Below are 24,621 nucleotides of genomic sequence, written 5' to 3'. Positions count from 1 at the left end.
AGGCAATAGAAATTTTAGTCACTGGATTTCGGCAGAGAGAGCATCTCAGGTACAGATAATGGCCGTGTGGTCTAGTTAGATGCTGCCAGTTGGCAAGAGGTATGTATAGTGATTTAAGAAGATTCGTATCCAGGTTGCAAAATCTTCAGTAGTTGAAAATATTCTAAGAGGTATGTCCCCACCCTGAGGAGGGACAGAGAATGAAGGACTGATGGAGTTAGGTGTCCTGGGGCTTTGTAGAGAGGGAGTTTATAAGGGGTTGGAAGGGAGTGAGGAGCCGGAACTGTACGGTAAGTGAGTGATGGGAAACTGAACAGGCTTCACCTTAGGAAAGGGGGAGAGGAGTGAGTTTGGAAAGAGCAAGTTTACACCCGGGGTGGACATACAACTGACATCCTGAATCCATAAGCCCCATAAGGTCTGTTTTCCAGTTTAGACTTATCATCATCCTTTACAGCAGAGGAGCCAAAGCTATGACTTGCAAACAAGGAGATCTGGTCACTTGGTTTTAACACCTTGTTTGAAAATCAGCAGCCTGAACCGGCAAGCCCCATCCTTCCCTGTCATGTCCCACAGCTGTGAATTCCCCAGTTAATTATATGTTGGGTAATGAGGACTTGCTTTTATCTGTACTAAATTTTAGTTTTAAGCTTTATTAATGGGCTTTCATTTAGGCACTGGTGGGAAAGGGGCAGTGAAGAGACCTGTTAAATTTTCTCCTGAATTTTTATGTCTCTCTCTTCCTTCCAAATAGAATAACAAATATTTCCTTCCTTTCTTTTCCTGGAATGTTTTCTTGATCTCTTTTAAACTGGGTGGCATACCACCATTTCTGAAATGCAGGTGTGCCCCTTATTAGTTTTCAAACTTCTCCTGTCCCTCAGTTTCCCTCTTTGTAAAGTGAGGGTAATAATGTTATTTACCTCAGGGGGTTGTTATGAGATATAAACGAGCTAATATTTATAAAACCATGTGAAGACTGACAGTAGTAAAGATCCAGGAACATGTCTGTTAAATAAAAATACTTAAAAAAAAATACTTTGGAAACAAAACTTGCTGGGAATTTGACCACAGAAAATAGCAGCATAAAGCTGCTGACTAGTGTCATCCTCTTGAATGAAATGTTTTTCTTTTTTTCTTGAAGTTCCGCATTGTGGCTTTGCAGACTTGTGTATCTCCGGTGGAATCTTGTGAACAGATATATCCTCAGTATCAACTTCATAACTTCCTGTGCTGTCTCACACTTGTCCCAGCCCAAGATTAGGACTTTCAGTTAAAGTCTTAGAGTGGATTAGGAAGCCTTCCTCTGCTTTCACTGTGCTGTCCTCAAACCTCTCCAGTCTAGTAGTTGGGGCATTAAAGGGCCTTAGCTGAACTTAATTGTCAACTCACTTCCTAACCAAACCTCTAACTCAATTAGCACTTATTTGACTGTCTAAATCTTTGGCTGGAAGCACCCTGCCAGTTTGGGTGGGAGTTTTTGGTATTAAAGACACCCTTTTCCTCACTTAAGACACCCTGGGAACCGGGACAAACCAATTCATTTCACACTTCTTTCCAACTGCTTACAAATGGGAAGCCAATCCTCATTCCAGTTCATGTCTCTAGATTGCAGCCAGCAAGCTTATATAGCCCAACACCCCTCTCTGAAGCTACCTGGTCTTTTTAAACTTATAATGGCTGTCGAGTACCACTTTTGCTTTGAATGACCATTTCATTAAGAGAGCTCTCATGGTCCCTGGCAGTTGTCTCTTTTGGGGAGAGCAACAGTTTTAAAGATGATGTTTGGATCCTTCTTACCACCATTTTATAACTTGAGTGCTGAAGATTGTTGAGCAAGTACAGCTTTCGGTTTTGTACTAACTTTTTATGACTGATGAATTCAGTGACCTTCTACTCAGGCTTTGATCTTAATTATTTTAAATATCATAGGGTCTGATTCACAAGGCAGTAACGGCGGGTCATTATTCCTGGCATGATTAGTCTAGGTTAGAAATTAGCTTTGAGGCCCCCCGGCACTATGCTCTAATACTTTCTGAAATGGAACACCTGTGTAATAGCTGCCCAATCATTGGGTTAAATCAATCTCTAATTTAATGAGCTCTGACTTCACATATTTGTCATGATCTTTTAGAGTTATATATATATGCATAGTTTTGAATTTTCCAGGTTGTACAATTTTATGCACGATCAACTGGTGTGACTTATTGCTACTAATTTGTGTGAGAAGGTTTTGCCTAGATGAGTGATGAGCATCTGTAAATTGAAAAAAAAAATCAGTCTTTAAAAGGAACAAGACAGAAACACACACTAGTCTATCTAGACATAAAGTTACTCTCCAAAATGTAAAGAACAGCTGTAGAACGCCTTCACAATTTCTCCTAAGAAACTCTTGAGTTGGCTCGGCGCCCACAGCACAGTGGTTACAAAGCCAGCCACATACACCAAGGCTGGCGGGTTTGAACGTGGCCCAGGCCAGCTAAACAACAATGACAACTGCAACACGACAAAAAATAGCTGAAGGTTGTGGAGGTGCCTGTAGTCCCAGCTACTTGGGAGGCTGAGGTAAGAGAATCTCTTAAGTCCAAGAGTTTGAGTTGCTGTGAGCTGTGACACCACAGCACTCTACTGAGAGTGATATAGTGAGACTATCTTAAAAAAAAAAAAAGAAAAGAAAAGAAACTCTGGAGTTATAATACATATGAAATTTTTAGCATTTATTCTAGTGGTTCAAGATTCTACATGGCCAATTGCTATGTAGTAAGTTTGTCTTACATTTTTTGGTCTCAGGACTATGAGCATCATTTGGGGGCTTATAATTGCAGAATCCTAACCCTACCCCACCAGATCCTGCCTTTTAACAAGATCCTCAGGTGATTTGCAGGCAAAGCAAAGTTTGAGAAACTCTGATTAGCTCACTCTCTAAGCTGATGTTAAATTCTTCCCTCACGGTTGATATTCGAGGACAAAATTCCTAGAGAGATCAAATCAAATAATATTAACAAATGCAAATGGCATGTGTATTTTCAACAACATCAGATGATCCCGACTCCAGCCATTTCTCATCAAGGCCAATCCTTTTCTAAGCCCACAGCTGTTGTCTGGATTATTGCAAGGGCCTGCTAAGCAGTGTTCCTTCTCCCACCTGTGTGTGCTACTCTGTCCAGCTGCAGCACGATTATTACGAGGGCCTGCTAAGCAGTGTTCCTTCTCCCACCTCTGTGTGCTACTCTTTCCAGCTGCAGCACTCAGCCACAGCCTGTTCCTTGCATAGCAGCAGAAGTGCTTTGACTCTTGAGTTAGATCCAGCTCTCTCTGCTGAAAACCCTTCACTGGCTCCCCATGTTTCTCAAAGTTAAAGCAAAACTTCTTTTTTACATATGGGTATGTAAGCACCAGAGCCAACGAATGCTCTTAGAATCAAGCCATTTCTTCCTGGAGAGGGTGGATACTGGATGTCAGCACTGTGATAAATGCATGAAAGACATACAGTTTGTGCAGGGTACAGCGGACTTAGCCCTTAGCCCAGTGTTTCAGGGAAAAGAACTGATGGATCCTCTTCCTCTAATCATGTGTCAATACAAAGTTACTTTCATTTCCTTAAGTCTTTGAAACCACTACTAGGGCTGATGTCTCTAAACAAGAGCAGGGATTGCCACTGGCTGCCTACTTTCTGCTCAGAATGCTAGGAAATCAGGTTTGTGGGAGGGAATGGAGGAATGCTGCAAGAGAGTTGAAGGTGTTACACCTGAAATTTGCTGGTAAAACTGCAGGGGAAACTCACATCTTCTCATGCTGATACAATTTTCTCTTGCTACCCTTGTTACCTTTCCACTTGCTACATAGTTTTTTTTTTTTTTTTTTTTTTGTGGGTTTTGGCCGGGGCTGGGTTTGAACTCGCCACCTCCGGCATTTGGGACCGGCACCCTACTCCTTGAGCCACAGGCGCCGTCCGGTTTTTTTTTTTTTTTTTTACATTTTCTATCTACTTTCTTTTTCTTCTCTATTTTCCTTCATACCTTCCTCATATACTCTTGAATTAAAGCATGTTGTGAATCGCTAACCTTGTTCAATTAAGTCTTTATATTTCTCTTTCTTATTTTAATAAAAACTGAGGTTATTATTCCTATTTCTTTAAGTATATTCTATAACTCTCAAAAATGAATTTTTTTTTTTTTGCAATTTTAATGGATATAAAAGGAGGGAAAAATCTCATTTCTGCCTGAACATTCAATAGCATTTGAACAAATACTACTCAGTGAGTTCATTCATTGGAACACCTGTCTGTGACCAGTATCCTTCTACAAGCCAAAGTTTTTGCTTTGGTTTGAGCGAACTCAATGCAAAATCATTTGAGTGTTATGAAGATTGTTTTGGATATTGTATTGTCACAGATGGCAATAGCATCTTCCATCCACATGTTCTAGAATCTTGAGACTGTGACATTGCCATTAAGAAGTGGGAGTCCATGTCTCATTTACTTGAAACTGAATGGGCCCCTGTAACTGTGTCAATGAATGAATGTGCTAGGTGACTCCTGAGGGTATGTTATAAAAATATTATGGACTTCAGAACATCTTGCATGTTTACCAAACAGCCCATGATTGGCTGCATTGAGGGGGATCTTATCTTCTAGCTAACCCCAGATAAGCTCCCTGCACATCCAGAGAACTTGAGCCAGCCACATGAATTAGCCTTTGTTGAATTGGCTAGCCCTCAGCTAAGCCATGCTGGAGCAGAGATGAGTCATCCCTACCAAACTCTCCTAAATTGCATATTCATGAGCTAAATATATAATTGTTATTGGAATCTACTAAATTTTAGGATGCTTTATCATTCAGAAATAGACAATGATACATATTTACATATGATAGAAATTTATTTTAGAATTTAGCAAAGAGGTTGAAAAACACTTAATGATCAAATAACTGGTATCTACTTACGTTAAAATGGGGACCACCCACAAAAAAATAGGCACTGCCTTACTTTTCTGAAGCATTTACTATCCTTCAGGGACATAATTTGAATGTAAACTCCCTGGAACTTTGCCCAGGATTAATTTTCTAAAAACATAACCCATGAGGATAAATGATGCTCTGATGTTCTCAGACCTATTTCAGACTCCTAGAAGCAATGATGTTGGCCCTCTGAGATGCTTCAATCAGGAATGAAGGTAGCAAGTGTGAATTCCAAGCTCAGTCACAGCCATCATGTGGGCAGCTCAGTCAAGGGACAGGTAGTGGCTTAAATAGGACATATTATAAAAGCCAGCAAATCTTCAGTGAGAAAAAAGATTGAGTCTAGCTAGACTGAGCTGTTCTCCAGGTCTGGCCCCTAAAGAACTTGAAAGAAAGCACAGTAGAACCTCCATAGTTGACCACCTCCCCACATTGACCACCTTAAGTTGACCTAATTTTCATAGATGTACCACAGGTGTGTATCAGTATAGTAAGCCTGGTGCCTTATGTTGACCACCTCCACATGTTAACCAGTTTGTTCCTAGGGTGGTCAACTTACAGAAATTCTACTATATCTTAAGAACCATCTTCTGACCTCAGGAGCTCAGGGATTCAATGTACTAGGAGTGGGCGTAGTGTTAGGAACCTCTCTGGTCAGAGACAACACTAGATGCCATGAAGCAGGTGGCAAAGTCCATCCATGCAGAGGTAAGGCCTTACCCAGTGTCTGTAATCCAGCCTCTCACAGAGCCAGGCTGAGCCAGGCATCCTGAGCTATGGTTCGGAATAGTGCCTTCAATACAGAGGGGAACTGAACCACCCACCGGTGAGGAAATCAAAGCTAGCTTCCCCCTGATGGTAAGGGGGCTAATGTTTATGTTGTTGATCTATTTATTGCATATTATTGTCCAGGACAATATTTCTCAGACTCCAAAAAGTACAATGGAAAAGTATATCACGTCGTCTATTACTTTATCAGGTATTTCCTAAGATGTTGGCTATGACTATAATTTTTTCCTTAAATCTCTACTGATTTAGGCACAAGCACTCAATAACTAATTTATCTGTGCCTAGCAAATTGCAAAAGCTCATTTTTGTTATAGAATCTCAAAAACTTTGGCGAGGTCATCCCTAGGGTGAACGGTTTTTAGAGGTGGAGAAGGAGAAAAGCAGACAGCAGAGGTGTGCTGCAGAGGACAACCTGGCAACTCAATGGTAAAAAGAGGCTTGGGCAAGTGTCTTGTCAACCCTAGGAATGTGCTGAGGTGTTCTTGAGAACAATTTGGGGCAGTTCAGTCCTGATGCAGGAGAAAACGAAAATAAACAAACAAACAAGAAAAAAACCTCATGAATGTGTCTTCTGTCTTATTTCCTGTTGTATCTCCAACTATTAGGGTAATGAATGCCGGGTGGATCATAAGTATTCAAAAGTATTTATGAAGAAAGGAGTTTACAACATACACAAGCCCTATAGCTTTCCCAGCACATCTCTGGAATAAATCCAGACCAGTGTCCCTGAGTTCTCAGGCTTTTGCAATCACCTTCTAAAGTCTCTCTGGCCTTTTTCTTTAAAATTATTAGTGATTAATAATAATTTTAATTATTCTATTTTAGTAGAAGAGTAAGAAACCACTTCTTTAGAAATCCTTGTCAATATTAGGAAAGAAAAAATTCTTTTGATCATCTTCTAACTAATTGGATCTTCCAGATGCAGTTGAATGAAGCCTGTGGATTCTAAGACACAAAGCTCAAAATTTTCCCAGCCCTTAGGCCCCCTATAAAGCCCCTTTCCTTTCCTGCTTAAAGTAATATAGGTTATAACCCTGTACCATTAGTTTGGGATCCTCAGCCTTTTGTTGTGGAGGTTGCTTCCTCTTGTTTCAAATGTCCAAAGTGTGGAGACTTGCCCACCTCCCTTAAATAAAGAAAAACAGAAGTTAATTCACCAGAGAGATCTGTGGACATGGCCAGGAGGCAAGCTCCCGGAGGCAAGGAAACCCGACTCTTTCTTTAATAAGCAGATGTTTGACCTTGGTGACATCCACTTACCACTTTTACTTTCTCATTTGAGGCCCTGGGAGATGGGTTTCCTCTCTTTCGTAACAGATATTTTATGAAGTTTCAAGCATACACAATTCCTCATGAGAAAGAACAGGTATAAAAATGAAGAGGGGCATCTTGTGACTTGGGTTGTATGTTGTGTTGTAATGTTCATAAATCACCCTCTTGAATGAAATAGTCTTGGCCTTAAGGCTCCATATTTCAGGAAGAAAAGAATCAATTCACCTGCTCATTTCTTCCTAGCTCCAGGAAGATTCAAATGTGTAAGACCTGATTCTGTGCCTTCTGCCATGTTCCCCCTGGTTTCAGCTGTGGCACACTCCACACAGGTCCCCACCTGGTGCCCATGCAATGTAGCTCAGCTGCCCACAGGCTAGATAGACCAACTCATTCCTCAACTGGCTTTTCCTCATGTCCTATTTCATATTCCTGGGACAATTCCTGCTTCCTGGCATATCTCTTAAGTGAGCTACCTGAACACAAGTCCTTATCTCAAGCTTTCCTTTTGGTGGAACATAAACTAAGAAAAACTGCCCTACGCAAAGGGACTAACAGTTTTATAACTTTCATATGAATCACATAGTGAGCTGTATGTTGATTATCCAGGTCACTGGAAGAAGAAAACCCTCTGATTTGTAATGTTGGCCAATTTCTGTGGTACAGATACTCCTACTACGGCTAATTCAGCTATCAATCAGATATTATGAAACTCAGAGGGAGAAGGGATGTCTATGCCATCAGCTCTCCAAATGTGTGCTGATTCCAGCAAACCATTGCTAGAGCCCAGATAAACATATTTTCATATCTGACCATCAGGCAATATTAAGAGTGTGGGTACTATTAATGTTCTGTTTTCTGTTAGATGCCCTAACACGGTACACTGTATATTGCTTTATTTTAAGCATTTAAAGAGTGCTTGTTTTATAAGGATACCTATATTCAGAACATCAGTCACTGAAATCTGGAAGTGCCTTTGTCTGATCATGTTGGCAATTCATCTCCCCAGAGGGTAACAGGTGACACCATCACGGTGGGATAATAATGTAATGGTGGGCAAGGTGTAGAGGAAGCCAGAATTGGAAGCACCTCCGGGTCTCTATTAATCCTAGACCTGAAGGGGTAAGAGGAAGGTATAGTCATCGGACCCGAGGAGAGGAAGAGCTGTGTGGAAAGAGCCCTCAGACAGAGGTTGAAAGTTGGCAAAAGAAAGCCAGTCCACATAACTCCTCGGGAGGCTACAAGGAGAAATGATGCTTCACTACTCTTCTCCTTCTTTCCAATCTCCTACTCAGGCAATCCATTGGCAAAATTGGTCTTCAGAAGCTTACTGTGAGGTTCTAGTGGAATCTGCACACCCCTTTGCGCCTTAGAAGAGTCACTGTCTTGGCACAAGAACACATTTTCACAGAACGGACTAATTGAGGCCCTAAGAGTTATGCTACAATAGCGTTAGTTTGCAAAAGGAAATAATAATAGCCCTTGGGCTGATAGGAGTGATCAGTGGAAGTGGCACCAGAGGCAGAGCTGATGGGCTTCTGGGAAAGCTGTGCTCTAACTAATGAAAGTACCACAATAGAAGTTGGAAGGGTTGGTTCAGCTTGCAAAGAGCGGAACGTTATGAGGCCAGAATGCCAGGGAACTTTCTGAAGGAAATCCAAGGGAAAGGTGTCTAGACAATATTAAGGAGTGGTCGCAACACCGTCAGCTGGTGACACAAATAACTATCCGTGAAGTTAGCAGCCCAAAGTGGTTGCCATAGATACTCCTGAAATGGAACAATGGGGTTTCTAGCAATGCTTTCCTTCCAACATATTAAAAGGTTTGAGGGAAATCCTCTTGATTTTATTTTTAATTCTTGACTGCCAGTCTATCTGTGTGGAAAGTCCTAGGTTTTAGAATATTGACCTGAGACCAGTATTCTACCCTGGCCTAGATTTTGACCTAATTTTCCTTTTTGATCTTTGGTCAACAGGTCTCAGAGAAACTACAAAGTCCAACACTGCGATTTTGATCTTTGGCATTGCTTCCCATTGGTGAGAGTGTAAGGGGTAGGCAGTAAGGTGAAGAAGGGTTGCTTTAAGCAAAATCTTTTGGAGAAATACCAATTAAATGAACCTGGTAATCCTTAACTTGGAGTCACTGAATTTAGGGGAGCTGAAATTTCTATCTGAATTTCAGTCACTGTTGCTCCCAGCAAAGGCTGGAGCATACAGTATACAACAGCTTGGGTGGTGCCTGCCAGTCTTCCACTCCACACAGTCCTTCCTTCCACAGAGTAGGGACCACAGTTTCCATATAGCATTTTTCTTGGGAGTGCTGGGTCTGTAGTTTAACCTTATCTTTATAACCAAGAGGTAGTGAGAGGATGGTAGTGTGCTTAACAAAAGAGCAAGAGAGTTTATCAGGATGCATTTTGGTTATAATTAAGAGAAAACCAAAACAAGCTATGGTGACTTTAAACAGTATAGGGTCATGTTGGTTTTCACTCCTGGAAAATTCATGAGCTTCAGGCTTGGTTTGTTCAGGGTTCAGGATCTTCTTGGTAAGTCTCTCCGCTCTTCCTTCTTTTGTGCGTCTTTGTACTCATGGTACCACAACGGCCGCTGTGGCAGTAAGTCCATACCTTGCATTGCTCAGAGACTGTGAATCTCTCTTTCAGAATCCTCAGGGAATTCTTGAAAGTCATTCTGATTATATCAATTTAAGTCACACACTCACCCCCATATCAATCTGGGTCAGAGAAATGGATGGAGAAAGTAAATCTTCTTCACCCCCAAATTCTTTGCCTCTGGTCACTTTCATAGGAAGGGAAGCATGGAAATGATGGCAGAGAGATGACCAGGACTTCTCCTGATTGAAGGAATGACTGAAAGGAGAGAGCATGACAATAGCAAGGTTAATTTTATTCTGTAGCTAGTTTGAGAAATACCAAAACTGATTGAGAGGCAATATGACCAACATAATTCAAAATGGTTGTATCAAACGATAAGAAAAAATTTGGTGCCATCACCTGTAACTTGTTTGTTCATAAGTGTGTAAGTTTATTTTTCTGAGTATGTTTTTTTTTTAACTGTAAGGATTATAATTATTGTGCAGAGCTTTATTGATAATTAATGAAGATAATGTTCTAAAGTCCCTACTGTAGGATCTGGCATAAAATGGGCACAAAAATGAATGGTAGAATCATTAGTCAAAATAACTAACAGCTGCTAATTTTAGTATGTTTTATGTACTCCCCACCTGGTAGTTATTACTGTGTTTGAGAGTTGTTTTGACAATTATAAATGACAATTTTTCTAAAGAACATAGAATAAGTGGGTACATAATTAATATTCAAATTAATAATAATTAATTTTATAGAACATCTAATTAGTATCCATCCATAATAATTTATTATTCATTTTCCATTTTATATAATTCCAAGGTGCTAATTTAAAGAACAGCACTTCCTTAAATATTTAAATTTAATAATGGTAGCTTATAAGTTTCGTCTTACTACCATGTGGCTCTCTACCATAGTCATTGCAAAAGGCCAATAAACAGTGCGTTGGTGATCGTTTTGATTCACTATTATTATTTGCTAATAGTTATTAATAAAGGTTAACTCTTCATATGTATTAATTTGTTTACAGTGCTGTATAATTTTCCCCTTTTGATATTAAGCACCTAATGTATGCAATGATCTGACTTTTGGGAGGGCAGTAGTCAGCCAGTCATGATTGGGTTCAGGGGGCAAGGTCTACTTTTGGTAATGCCTTGGTTGGTTGTACTTTTAATTATGTTCCAAAGGGCTTAACTTCAGCATTTTTATTCTTGTAAGCTGCTTTTAAAAACTCAGAGGTCTTAGTGGGTCAGATGAAACTTGTGCATGGAGGCAGCATTTAGCATATTTATGTTTTGAGTTGCCCTGCCTTGCACCACTCAAAACTGTGGTCTATATGCTTATTTCCCACATTACAGCCTTCCATATTCACATATGCAATCCTGGACTCATACTCATGCTTATTGACTATTCATCTCCACCACTTTTATTGTTTAATTCTTACAGCAAACCTGTTTAGTTCCAACCATTTTCTTTATTTAAAAGCCTTTATCACAATCAATGATTAACTGCAATGTTATCATTTATGTGATTGTTTCTCTAATGTTTTCTAAGCATTTCTTCCAAGGCTTCTCTGGGTTCTTATCCAAGTTTCAACTGTTTTAATACATCCTAAAACATTTAAACCTTTGCTGAAGTCTCAGAAACACAATCATTTGACGAGTAAATAAACGATTAGAAACTCAGAAGATTCTTAAAAATAATTCATGTTTTATTTTAAATTTCAAATAGAAGACATGAGTTTGCTGTTAAATATTAGAAATTTTAACTTTTTAGAGATTAAATGTTCAGAAATGCATACCATTCTTAGTAAATAATGTCTGTCACCTTTAAGCATTAACATTTACCAATTAACAGACCTTTTTTTGTTTGTTTTTTTTGTAAGCAATAACCATATGCTTGGACGTTTGTTTGCTGGCATCTTCATGTGAAAATTACTCCTACTGGCTGGGCGTGGGGGATCACACCTGTAATTCTAGCACTCTAGAAGGCGGAGGTGGGAGGATTGCTTGAACTCAGGAGTTCAAGACTAGTCTAGGCAAGAGTGAGATCCCATCTTTACTAAAAATAGAAAAATTAGCTAGGCATCATGGTGGGCACCTGTAGTCCCAGCTACTGGAGGTGGAGTTGAGGCAAGAGAATCCCTTAAGCCCAGGAATGTGAGGTTGCTGTGAGCTAGGCTGATGCCATGGCACTCTGACTCTGCAAGAAAGAGGAAAAAAAAGAAAACAGAAGAGAAGAGAAGAGAAGAAAAGAGAAGAGAAGAAATTACTCCTACTGAATCTTAAGAACATGCAGGCATGTACATATATTTATTCCCCTAACAGGTTACAGGTGAGATGAGAATGTTTTTGCATTTAGAATGCATAAACACGTCCTATTTAAAAAAATTGATCATCAATGAAATGAAATTTGGGGGCTTTGACACTGGAAAGCAATGAAATGGATTATCAAAGGACAATAGTTTTTCCAAAGAGTATATTTTAGAATAAGGTATGCCTTATAAAATATCAGAGTTTATTTCCAAGATCAAACCATTAAATAAAAAAGGACAAAAAGCACCAGATAATGAAGGATCAGGAACCAAACTCACTTAATAGTACTAGATTTTTCCCTTAAAAAAACAGTATCTCTAAAAATCTCTCTGGAGACCTCCCTTGAATATGGTGTACCTGATAAAGGATGTTCTTTCATTCTCTAATTTGTTTCATTAAAAATAGAACAACATAATAAGGAGAGAATAAATAAAGCTAAAATGGCAAAGTAAATGATATACGATTAAAATAGAATTATCTTTATAGAGCATATCGCCATTATAGATTATATAATACATAATTTCATGTGCTTGGAATCAGAATTGTCTTGTCTAACAAATTTAGATTCATCTGAAAATGTGTGCTGCTTGGAGAATATAAATATTATATTTATAGTTGTTGGCCTTGTGCATTTAGCACCAGACCCATTTCTATACTGTTGGTTCATGGGAAAATAAATTATGACTTACAAGCTGGTCCTATCGAGTATCATTTGAGGGAATGCAATGAGCCACGGAAAATTAGGTTGTGTTTATTCATTTTTACACAGGACTACCAGACGTGTGTTGACCAATTTCTAAATATGAAAGAGAAGTTTTATCTCTATAGATTTCAGATAAATTACTTAGGAGGTTTATGTAAATAGTATATTAATCTTTCTCTTTGCCAATGAGAAGAATAGAAAGACCACACGTCCTGAGGTCTTGGTGGGACAGGGAAAATTGCTTTATCTATCTGAATCTCAGTTTCTTCATCTGTAAAATGAGGTTGTTAAAGCAGATTATCTTTGAAATATCCTTCTACTTCAAATTTTAACCACAGAAGGCCAATTAACAAAGCAGAAGTGCTTCATTGGTAGTGCCTTTCATATGGGAAGGGTTGGTTCATGGGCCCCAATTCCTCTTCTTGTCTCATTCCTGTGCATGAAGGCACAGTTCAAATGATATATAGAAAAGTTCTGGACATGGGGCAGCACAGCTTCAGTAAGCCCGCATGGAACTAGAACACAGGAAGCTTGAAGCTCTTTCTGGAACTTTCTTTGAGTAGAAAGATATTTTCTTGGTCTCCTTATGAATCAGTTACAATAAGGACAGGAACTCCAAATAACTTGGAACTCCCATCTTCAAACAATTTTCACTCTAAGCACAAGAATAATCACTTTAGGCATTTGACCAAAATTTTCTGAGTACATTTATTGCTTTAGAATTTTTCATCAGTATTAACCTCAGCATACTAGGTACAGTTGTCCTTTGGTAGGAAAGGTTCCAGGACCTCCCTCAGGCATGAAAGGTTCTGGGTTTGTGGGTGCTCAAACCCCTTATATAAAATGATGTAGTATTTGCATGTAACTTACAGCTGTCCTTCCATAGACTCTGAATTGTCTTTACATTACTTACCCTGCATAACACGATGTAAATTCTATGTAAGTAATTGTTATACCATATTGTTCAGGAAATAAAGCTAAAATAACAAATAATGTATCTTGTAGAGACAAACCTAAGGAAAAACAACAAACAAGTTTGAAAATGAGCAGATGGAAAAACATCCTACGGAAAAATCTAAAATTAAAAAAGAGGCTTAACAATATTATCAGAAAGAAATAATTTGAGACAAAAAAATTAATAGGTAAAAGATGAATAGTAAATAATGTAATCTGAAGATGTAATTACCATAAATTTATATGTACTTGACAGTGTAGATATATATGTAACAGCAAGAAAAACAATGGACAAATTGACAATTACATAGGGATATTTTTAAACACATCTCTCAGAAACTGACACATCAAGCAAAGAAAAGATTATCATGGGTATAAAATTTTGAACCATTAAAAAGCTTGATCTTAACCATACCTTCGAATTGGCCATTACCTCTGTTATTCTTTTTTAAAATCAATTTTATTGAAGTATACTTAAAGTTAAATTTACAGAACTTAGTTGCACTAAATGGAGTACTTTGGCAAATGTATACATACATATAACAATTCCCCAGTTAAGATTAGCACATTTCTGTCACCAGGGTGTTTCTTTGTAAACACTTCCATTCAATCCCCAAGCCCTATCCTCCAGCAACAACCCTGATCTGATTTCTATTACTAAAAATTGTTTTTCCTCTTCTTTAACTTCCTATCAATGAAATAATACTTTAATTAAGTATAGCCTTAATTTTAAGTCTAGGTATTTTCCCCAAGTGTAATGTTTTTGAGATTCTTTGATGTTGTTGAATGTATTAGTAGTTTATTCCTTTTTATAGCTATGTAGATATATATGGATTTATTGCTATTTGTCCATTACTTTATCTGTTGATCAACACTGGGATTGTTTCCAGAATTTATTATGAATAAATACAAGTCTTTTTTGTAGAAATATGCATGTATTTCTTCTTGGTTAAATACCTAGGAGTATTACTAGATAGTATGGTAAGTGTAAGTTTAACAATATAAGAAACTGCTAAACTGGTTTTCAGAGTTTATTTTATATCCTGTGCATCAATTTATGAGAGTCCCAGTTATTCTAGATACTTGTTAACACTTCTTTCAATCATTCTAGTGGGTGCGAAGTAGTATATTGTAATTTTATTTTATATTTCCCTGATGCAAATGATTTTGATGATGTCCCCATATGCTTATTCAATCAAGTGTTTTTTTTTTTTTTTTTTTTTTTTTTTGCAGTTTTTGGCCAGGGCTGGGTTTGAACCCACTTCCTTTAGCATATGGGGCTGGCGCCCTACTCCTTTGAGCCACAGGCACCACCCTCAATCAAGTGTTTTATCAAAAGACTCAAGCCCCTTGCCCATTTAAAAATAACTGGGTGTGAGTTGTCTTACTATTAAGTAGAATGAGATTTTTATATATTATGGAAATATCTGTGGCAGGCAGAATGGCTTCAAAAATATCTCTATGCTCCCATCCCTAGATTCTGTATATATGTTATAAGGCCAAAGGAATTTTGCAGATAGAACTAAGATTAGAGATCTCAAAATAGGGATATTATCATGGATTATTTGGGTAGACCCAGGATAATCACATGAGCTCTTAAAAGTAGAGAACTTTCTCTGGATAGAAGCAGAAGAGATGAGGAAGAAGAAAAAGTCAGACAGATTTGAAGCCTGAGACAGACTCAATTAGGCATTGCTGTTTTAAAGATAGAGGTGACAATGTAACAAAAAATATGGGCAGCCTTAAGGAGATGAAAGAGGCTTCTGGCTGACAGCAGGCTAGGAAATGAGAACTTTAGCTTCACGGCCTCAAGGAATTGAATCTTGCCAAAAACCTGAATGGGCTTGGGGTGCATTCTCCCCTGGAGGCTCCAGATAAGAGCCGGGGGTGGCTGACACCTTGATGTTAGCCTTGTGAGACAGAGCAGAGGATCCAGTGCAGCCCAGCTGGACTTCCAATCTGCAGGGTTGTAAGATGATAAACCTCTCTTGCTTTAAGTCTCTACTTTTGTGTTACAGCCACAAGGGAAAACTAATTGAAGTCCTTTGTCAAGTAGTTTCAATTCGTAAATATTTTCTTTGAGTGTGGGTTCAACTTTTAATTTTCTTAATGATGTCTTTTGAGGAAGAGCAGTTTTAAATTTGTGTGAAGTCAAATTTATCACTCTTTTTTTCTTTTTTCTTTATTACTCCTACTTTGCTCTTGGGAAATTATCTATTACATTAAGTCTTTTCTTCCAGGAGATTTTGGCCTTTTTCAAAGTTGTTAAGCTTTGTTACACATCCTCAGAGTTGTTCAAAGATAATCAAAAGTGTATGAGATTGTTGATCAACCTGGGTTCCTAAGTACCATACCTACATTTATGGGTCATAGTTTCCCAATACACAAAATCATTTCTTCATTAAATTGATTTTTTTTTTTTTTTTTTTTTTTTTTGCAGTTTCTGGCTGGGGCTGGGTTTGAACCCACCACCTCCGGCATATGGGGCTGGCGCCCAAAATAATTTCATATCTTTTTTTTTTTTTTTTATTTTTTTTATTTTTGGCCGGGGCTGGGCTTGAACCTGCCACCTCCGGCATATGGGACAGGCGCCCTACCCGTTGAGCCACAGGCGCCGCCCCATTAAATTGATTTTAATCTATTTTTCCCAAACCCATTTTTTTGTTATAAAATCTCATAATTTTGTAATGAGTTATTTCAGTTCTAACAGAAAGTAAATTATCTTCCGTGTTTATTTCCCTCCATTCTCGTTTACTGACTCATACAACAGGGCAGACTTCTCCTAGGAATGTAATGTATCTTTAATCTTTATTATAGCCCTGAAAGATAAGTATTACTGACACCACATGTAAATGTAATCTTGGAACTTACTTAAGTATTTATTTAAAGACAAACACAAACTCCTGAAAATCTACTGTTTTGGGTTTCACCATTTTCCAACTCCAATTTCCACGTTAATGTCCATAAAATTCTCATTAAAGTAGAACTTGACCTGTTTTTATATTTTAAATAATTAAATTAAGGTAACAAAAAACATTTGGATTTTAAGATCTTCCCAATGTTTAAGCATAAAAGCTATAGCAAAATTTAATTATGAGGATATTGCATGGTTCTAAAGTAAATACACTTTAAACAGGGAGAAAAAACAGTAAATATGTCATGAAGTCAGTTAATACCTTGACAGTGAAATAATATAGTATCAAAGACAACAATGTAACATCAAAATATCATAAATGTGGGGCATATGGTTACTGCACGGCCGTAGGTGTGACATCAAGAGAAAGACAGAACATTATATGCAACATTCCAACTGCAAATTCATAGCCTAAATCTAAACATGAGGGCATGTCAGACAAACCCCAAATGAGGAACGTGAAATTAAAAAATATATATATCCTTCAAAAATGTAAATGTCTTAAAAGATAAAGACTGAGAGTTGATCCAGGTTAAAGCAGAAGAAAGATACTTGCAGTCAGCATGCACTGGTTTGAGAGATCCAATAATGCACATCTCTTTCCAAATATATGTATGTTCAGATAGATCATTTTGTTGACTTGAAGTTGGTAATAATGGGAGTGTTTACTTCACAGAAATGACACATGATACAAATCGGGGTACGCATTCATCCAGCACTGCTGGCTAACATATACTAACATCCCGCTGGAGACATCACAAAAGCACCGCATGTGGACTGGACCCTGAACTGCAAAGAGAAATAGGATCCAAGGACATTACTGAGTCAATTGAGAAAATTGTAATGTAGGTGCAGAAAAGGAACAAGTATTCTGTCAATGTTAAATTTACTGAAGTTGATAATCAACTGTGGTTATGAAGAGAATATTTTCAGTTTTAGGAAATGCATACTGAAATGTTTATGAATAAAGGGGTGTGATGTATGCAACTTACACCCATGTATTTTAGGGAAAAAGTTTTTGTAAATAAAAAAGGAAAAAGTGAAGCAGATGGGACAAAATGCTCAGATAAGTAAACGGGATAAAGATCATATTAGGCAATTTTTTACTCTTCTTGCAAATAAAAGTTTAAAATATCCTAAAAGCTAAAAAAAAAAAATGACAAAAAAAAAAAACCTCCACCATCTGTAACAAGCTTTAAAATCAGAAGATCTAGGTATGCATTTTATTTTATGATGTCACTTTTATAAGATGGAAGGCATTGTTCTGAGCCTACAGATTTGAAAGAAAGGAAATTTTACCCTTGGAAAATTTACCTCTCCTGGTAAATTGAATATTTTGACAGGTTTAGGAATTCATAAGTTATGTTCCCTGTTGCAATTTTGTACATCTATGCCACCTGGATCAAAGATGGCTCAGAATCCCACCTGCATTGGGCAAACACAGCTACATGAAACTCAATCCACTGTAATTCATTCTCTTGAAATCTTTATAAAGAAGTTGTAAGGGAAATGCATGGATAATTACTGTTTATGCTTAAGGACCAAATTTACCCCTTCCATTGGGTTTGAAGGAGATGGTAATGAGCTTCTTTTGTGGCCCTGCCATTCACCAGATGACAGCTCTTTCAAACTGAAGCCTGGTTTAACTCCTTCTCACTGAATAGCATTTTAGCAAGGTTTCCAGCAGAATTTATTTTGTTACTTTTTTCTTCCCCGTAAAAGTAAAATCAAATGGTACACAAAACTACAAGATGAGAAATAGCAATTATATCCACTTCCTGTACGTCTAGCTCCATAATCCCCATTAACTATTTCTTGTATACTCCTGGGAGCAGAGACTAAATACATATAAAGTCCACTGTTAAATTTGTGAATTTGCTACCATGAGCAGAACTGATGGAAACATTGCAAAAATTCAGCCAACTGAGTGTCAAAATTGTCAGCTGACTATAAGAACCACAGCAGACCAAGCAAACATCCATGGAGAACCAGTTAGGAAAATCTTAACTGAAAATCTTGGCATGAGAAGGGTGGGTGCAAAAATGGGCTCTTGAATCACAACACTGCACCAGCTCACAGGGCACTGTCTCTGAGGGAGTTTTTAGCCAGTAAACAAATAACTGTATTGGAACCCCCTCCCTACTCACCTGATCTGGCCTCAATGACTTTTTTCCTTACCCCGAGGATAAAGGAAATATTGAAATGAGGACACTTTTATGACATTTATGACATCTAAGAGTAATACAATGGCAATTTTGATGTTTACGACATTGCTTTGAAGGGGGGCAAGGCTCCGGCATTTTTTCATAGCTTCCCAAGGGGAGTACTTCAAAGGCAAACATAGTGATTGATAATTAGCAACGAGGTTTGTAGCACTTTTTCTAGGGTAAGTTCAATAACTTAATTTTCCAACCTTGGGCAATGCTAAAATGATCACCATTTACATACAACATGGGATACTCTTGTGACTTTACCTGTGTGATAAATTCTTAGTAGAAACATTTTGAAGAAAATTTACATTTTTAATCTTGATTTTGTTCAATTGCCCTCCAAAAATGTTGTACCTTTACAGGAACCCTACTGGTACAGGACACTGACTCAACACTATGGGGGGCATCTCAGGTATTTTAATCTTTGCCAACCATGAAGGTGAAAATTTTTATTTTTATTTCATTGTTTTGATTAACATTTTTAAACATGTATGTTTTCAAGTACCTTCTCATAGGTTTATTTGCTTTGTTTTCTGTGAAAGTTTTCTTTTCTCGTATCTTTTAAAGAGCATCATTTGATTCATTCCTGCTTATTTGTAGGTGATATCTTTAAATTCAAGAAATTAGCTATTTGTCATAAATTTTGCAAGACTTGAATGAGAGTAGGGAGAATAAGGCAAGTTAACAAGATAAAGGTAATGTGAAGACCATATCATATTGCACAATCAGATGATTTGATTTTGTTATTCTTTCCCCAGGTATCAGAATTAATGTTTTTCCTTTATGGTTTATGTAGACCATCTGACTTAGAATGACTTTTTCTATTATAAAACTATTAAAAATTCACCCTTATTGTTTTCTAATATTTCTGTGTGTTTTTTTCTCTACTTTCAAAGAAGCGTAAGTTCTGATTAAGAATTTAAAGCTCTTCCAGGAAAGTTCTGATTAACTTTGTTAACAGACCACTAAAATTTATTTCAAAATAGGATAGAACTGCAATAACTCTAGTTACCATAGCTGTACTGTGGTCTAACTTAAATTAATTAAGCACTTTTCAAAACTATTTGTACCTGTTCCTCCAACTTTCTGTTTTATGCTTCCAAAACAGCTTGCCAATCATACGTTCAGTTTTCTGGAAGGTGACACTCCAGAGGAGAAATATAGAATCCCTCCGTAAATGATCAATTTGTATTCCAGTGCAAAGCAATGTTTTCAGAAATCTGAGTCTCCTCGACCTTCCAGACTTGCAGAGATGAGACCTAGCTCACCCTGGAAGCTTGTGTTAAAAGTGACTTGGAATTACAGGTTAAGGAAAAAGGTAGATCTTTTTCCAAATTTAAGCTCCCCTCTGAACGATGGTCCAAATACTTGTTCCATGTAAGCCAAAAACAGAGTCTTAAGGTAACAAGACCTTCCTTGGGACAAGCAAAAGCTAAGGCAGCAAAGTATGGGGTTTGAGTTGTTGTTTTTGTGCATTTTATGTTTGTTTTTTGGCTTGTTTTTTCCAGGAGTTCATTGGCCCTAGGCAGCCCGGCTTTCATTTAAGGAAAGGCCCGTGGGCGTTTACGGCCTCCAGTCCAAGGCCTCTGCACTGTGTCTGTGACTTGCAAAACAACCATGTGGGATGCTAATTTGGTCTTTGGTTTCTTTTTCATATCAAATACTGCCAACTTGGCCTTAAATGTGTGCCAGATGCACAATGGTTTTCTGATGTGATACCGTTAGGAAGTCTGGGTTGCATAGCTGGATATGAGCTGGCCTCTGTTACCCAAGTGATTCCTGTGACTCATGGCTCTCGCACAAGGCTGGGGGCTTGACAGCTTTGCTAGGCACCTTGGCGAGGAAGCCCCCACAGTGGATGGTCATCGAGTCCCTGGTTTGTTCTCTCCTCTCTGATGGACAGATTACTGAGTCCTAGGAGACTTGCATGGTGATTGCCTGGGAAAGGGATGCAATGGGCTGGTCATACTGCTGTTCACAGTGTGGAAGGGCTGTCACGAAACGCCCAGGCAACCACCTCCTGATATGCATACTGAGAGCACCAGTGCCTTATTTATTTATTTATTTTTTATTTTTTATTATTTTTATTTATTTGCAGTTTTTGGCCAGGGCTGGGTTTGAACCCGCCACCTCTGGTATATGGGGCCAGTGCCCTACTCCTTTGAGCCACAGGCGCTGCCCAACACCAGTGCCTTTTCAATTAATATTTTATGGGTATCATCATTGCTGATAGGCCCAGAAACTCAAACATATTTAACTCTGAGTTGGAAAACAGAAAAATAGAGAGAGATAACCAGCTAATAAAATTTAATTGCTGGAATGTTTAAGGAGAGAAAAATTATTTGAACTAAAATGAACTTTTTTGGAAACTAAAATAATATGGATTGTTTTCCCAGTTCTATATGTACATGTCATAAGAGACACTGTAAGGGTACATTAGTTTTACTTCTTGTACTTTTCTTTTCCAAAGAGTTCCTGCAATCAGGTGAAAGAATTACATTTCAGGGTTCTGTTTCTGACTTTGACCAAAACCAACCTCTTACACACCTAACTATAATCAAAGATTTACTACCAAGTGGTGTTTCAAAATCACACACTTATATGTGGAGAGAAGGGAATCTTCTTTTACACTGCTGGTGGGACTGCAAACTCAAACAGATCTTTGGAAAGAAATATAGAGAATCCTCAAAGAACTTAAAATAGACCTTCCATCTGATCCCATTACTAAGCATTTACCTAGAAGAAAAAAAAAATCATTTTATCATAAGGATGTTTACAATAGATGGTTTATTGCAGCTCAATTTACAATTGCAAAGATATAGAAGCAACCTAAATGCCCATCAACTGGATTAATAAACTATTGTATAGGTATACCATGGAATATTATTCAGCCATAAAAAGATACTTTACATTTTATGTATTAACCTGAATGGAGTTGAAACAGATTCTTCTTAGTGAAGTATCACAAGAATGGAGAAGCAAGAATTCAATGTACGTAATACTAATATGAAGCCAGTAGACAATCTAATACATGCCCACTCAATCCATGTTGTGGGGGAGGGCTGAGAAGAGTGGAGGGGGAAAAGAGGAGGGAGAGGGATTAGTGCACTCCCACCTCATGGGCACAGTGTAAGGGTATACGCACACCTCCTGGGTGCGGACACAACTACAACAGGGACTTCACCTAACAAATGCAAACATTGTAACCTAATTATTTGTACCCTTATATTAATCTGAAATTAAACAATAAATAAAAAAAATACACTTAGAAAATGAATCGATGTTATGACTCAATGAAATCCTGAACATTTTTAAGTCTTAAAAATCTAAGGATAACTTGCTTGCTGGTTCTATTGGTCTCTGGGAGACTTTCTTTCTGAAAGTGATTTGCTTACTCTGGAAGTACACAGGGTGAATCAAATCATATCAGAATATTTAGAACTACTATACTAGTAATTATAGATGGAAGAAAATCATAGAGGAAGGTGGTGATATGTCTTGGAAATTATTTCCAAAGTAAGATACTTACCAAATGCAGAACAATGAAAGAGCTTTCTCCCTTTCATTTTTCATCTTTATCATGATGTATCAAAGACCAATTAGTTTTTAGGATGTGGCAGGAAATGACTCCCATTTCCTGTAATAGGGTCAAAACCTCTTGCTAACAGCCTATCTTCTCCCACACCTCTGTGGCTCCAAAGAGATTTATGATCTTTGCTGTCAAGAATTGTATTTATTAAAGGATAGAAGAAGATGTTGTACTTGTAAACATGAAGTAAAGATAAAAAAATATAATTTGTTTCCTTCGCATTTACGAACACATCCTAGGGCGGAATTGTACACTGAAAATTCTTCAGTGATAAAAATGATCTAAATAGGTATTGTGGGTATCTGAGTACTTGAAATGTGGGTAGTAGGATGAAAGAATTGCATTTTAAATCTTATTTAATTTAAATGTCAATAGGCATTGATGACAAGTGGCTGCTGCATGGGGGCATCAGCTCTTGACTAGATATTAAATAGTTTCCTCACTGAGGATTGACTTGGGGGAAAAACATCACTAACCAGTACTCCCAAAATAATAGCCCATGTTAAAAAACTGAGAAGATGTTTAGATTTTCCACAATTTAACTTAAGCAAAATTTTTAAGACCCTAGTCCCCACTAATGGCTTTAGGGAAAATCATTGATTTTATATATATATAAAGAAGCTCCAATATCACTCTTTAAAAATGTTCAAACAAAAATGCACATTAAAAAAATAAATCTACCATTTACATCTTGGAGATTTTCTTCTTTAAATATGATACATTTGTGTTCATCTGGGGTGACCATAGGTCAAGTTGGATGTAAATTTGGAGGCCTCTTTACATTTTTTCCAAACTACCTCATTAGAAATTTTATGTGACCAGATTTATAGGGGAGGCATTTTTCTTCCTTTGTTTTATGTTTTGTACTTGTCTTCTTTTAAAGCATGAAGAAGTAGGGAAAAAGCATGAAATTACTGTCAGAAATATTCTGCAATTGGCTTTGCTCTAAGAAGAACAAAGTTTTTGTTTCTGTGTGATCTAAGATTACTGATATCCCAAACAATGTCTCACCCAAAGGTGATGCATCTATTCCCAAATGAGTGATTTTTAAATGTGGAAAGCAGCAGTGAGCGAGGTGTAAGCATTTCCTTTCTTTTTTTATTGTTAAATCATAGCTGTGTACATTAATGCGATCATGGGGCACCATACACTGGTTTTATAGACCGTTTGACACATTTTCATCCCACTGGTTAACATAGCCTTCCTGGCATTTTCTTAGTTTTTGTGTTAAGACATTTATATTCTACATTTACTAAGTTTCACATGTACCCTTGTAAGATGCGCCGCAGGTGTAGTCCCACCAATCACCCTCCCTCAGCCCATCCTCCTCTTCCTCCCCCCTTCCTCCTATTCTTAGGTTATAACTGGGTTATAGCTTTCATGTGAAAGCCATAAATTAGTTTAATAGTAGGACTGAGTACATTGGATACTTTTTCTTCCATTCTTGAGATACTTTACTAAGAAGAATATGTTCCAGCTCCATCCATGTAAACATGAAAGAGGTAAAGTCTCCATCTTTCTTTAACATTGCATAATATTCCATGGTGTACATATACCATAATTTTTTAATCCATTAGTGTATCGATGGGCACCTGGGCTTTTTCAATGAATTAGCAATTATGAATTGGGCTGCAATAAACATTCTGGTACAAATATCTTTGTTATGATGTGATTCTTGGTCTTCTGGGTATATACTTAGTAGAGGAATTATAGAATTGAATGCACATCTATTTTTAGATCTCTAAGTGTTCTCCAAACATCTTTCCAAAAGGAATGTATTAATTTGCATTCCCACCAGCAGTGTAGAAGTGTTCCCTGTTCTCCACATCCACGCCAACATCTCTGGCTTTGGGATTTTGTGATATGGGCTAATCTTATTGAAGTTAGATGATATCTCAAAGTAGTTTTGATTTGCATTTCTCTGATGATTAAAGATGATGAGCATTTTTTCATATGTCTGTAGGCCATGCACCTGTCTTCTTCAGAGAAGTTTCTCTTCATGTCCCTTGCCCAGCCTGCAATGGGATCACTCGTTCTTTTCTTGCTAATACATTTGAGTTCTCTGTGGATTCTGGTTATTAAACCTTTGTCAGAGACATAACCTGCAAATATCTTCTCCCATTCTGAGGGCTGTTTGCTTGCTTTAATTACTGTGTTCTTGGCTGTGCAGAAGCTTTTCAGTTTGATCAGGTCCCAGTAGTGTATTTTTGAAGCTGCTTCAATTGCCCAGGGGGTCCTCCTCGTAAAATACTCGTCCAGACTGATTTCTTCAAGGGTTTTCCTTGAACTCTTTTCTAGAATTTTTGTAGTTTAAT

The sequence above is a fragment of the Nycticebus coucang genome, chromosome 21 (assembly GCF_027406575.1).
Source record: "Nycticebus coucang isolate mNycCou1 chromosome 21, mNycCou1.pri, whole genome shotgun sequence".
In the NCBI taxonomy this organism is placed as follows: domain Eukaryota; kingdom Metazoa; phylum Chordata; class Mammalia; order Primates; family Lorisidae; genus Nycticebus; species Nycticebus coucang.
Note: the sequence above shows the minus strand (reverse complement) of the source record.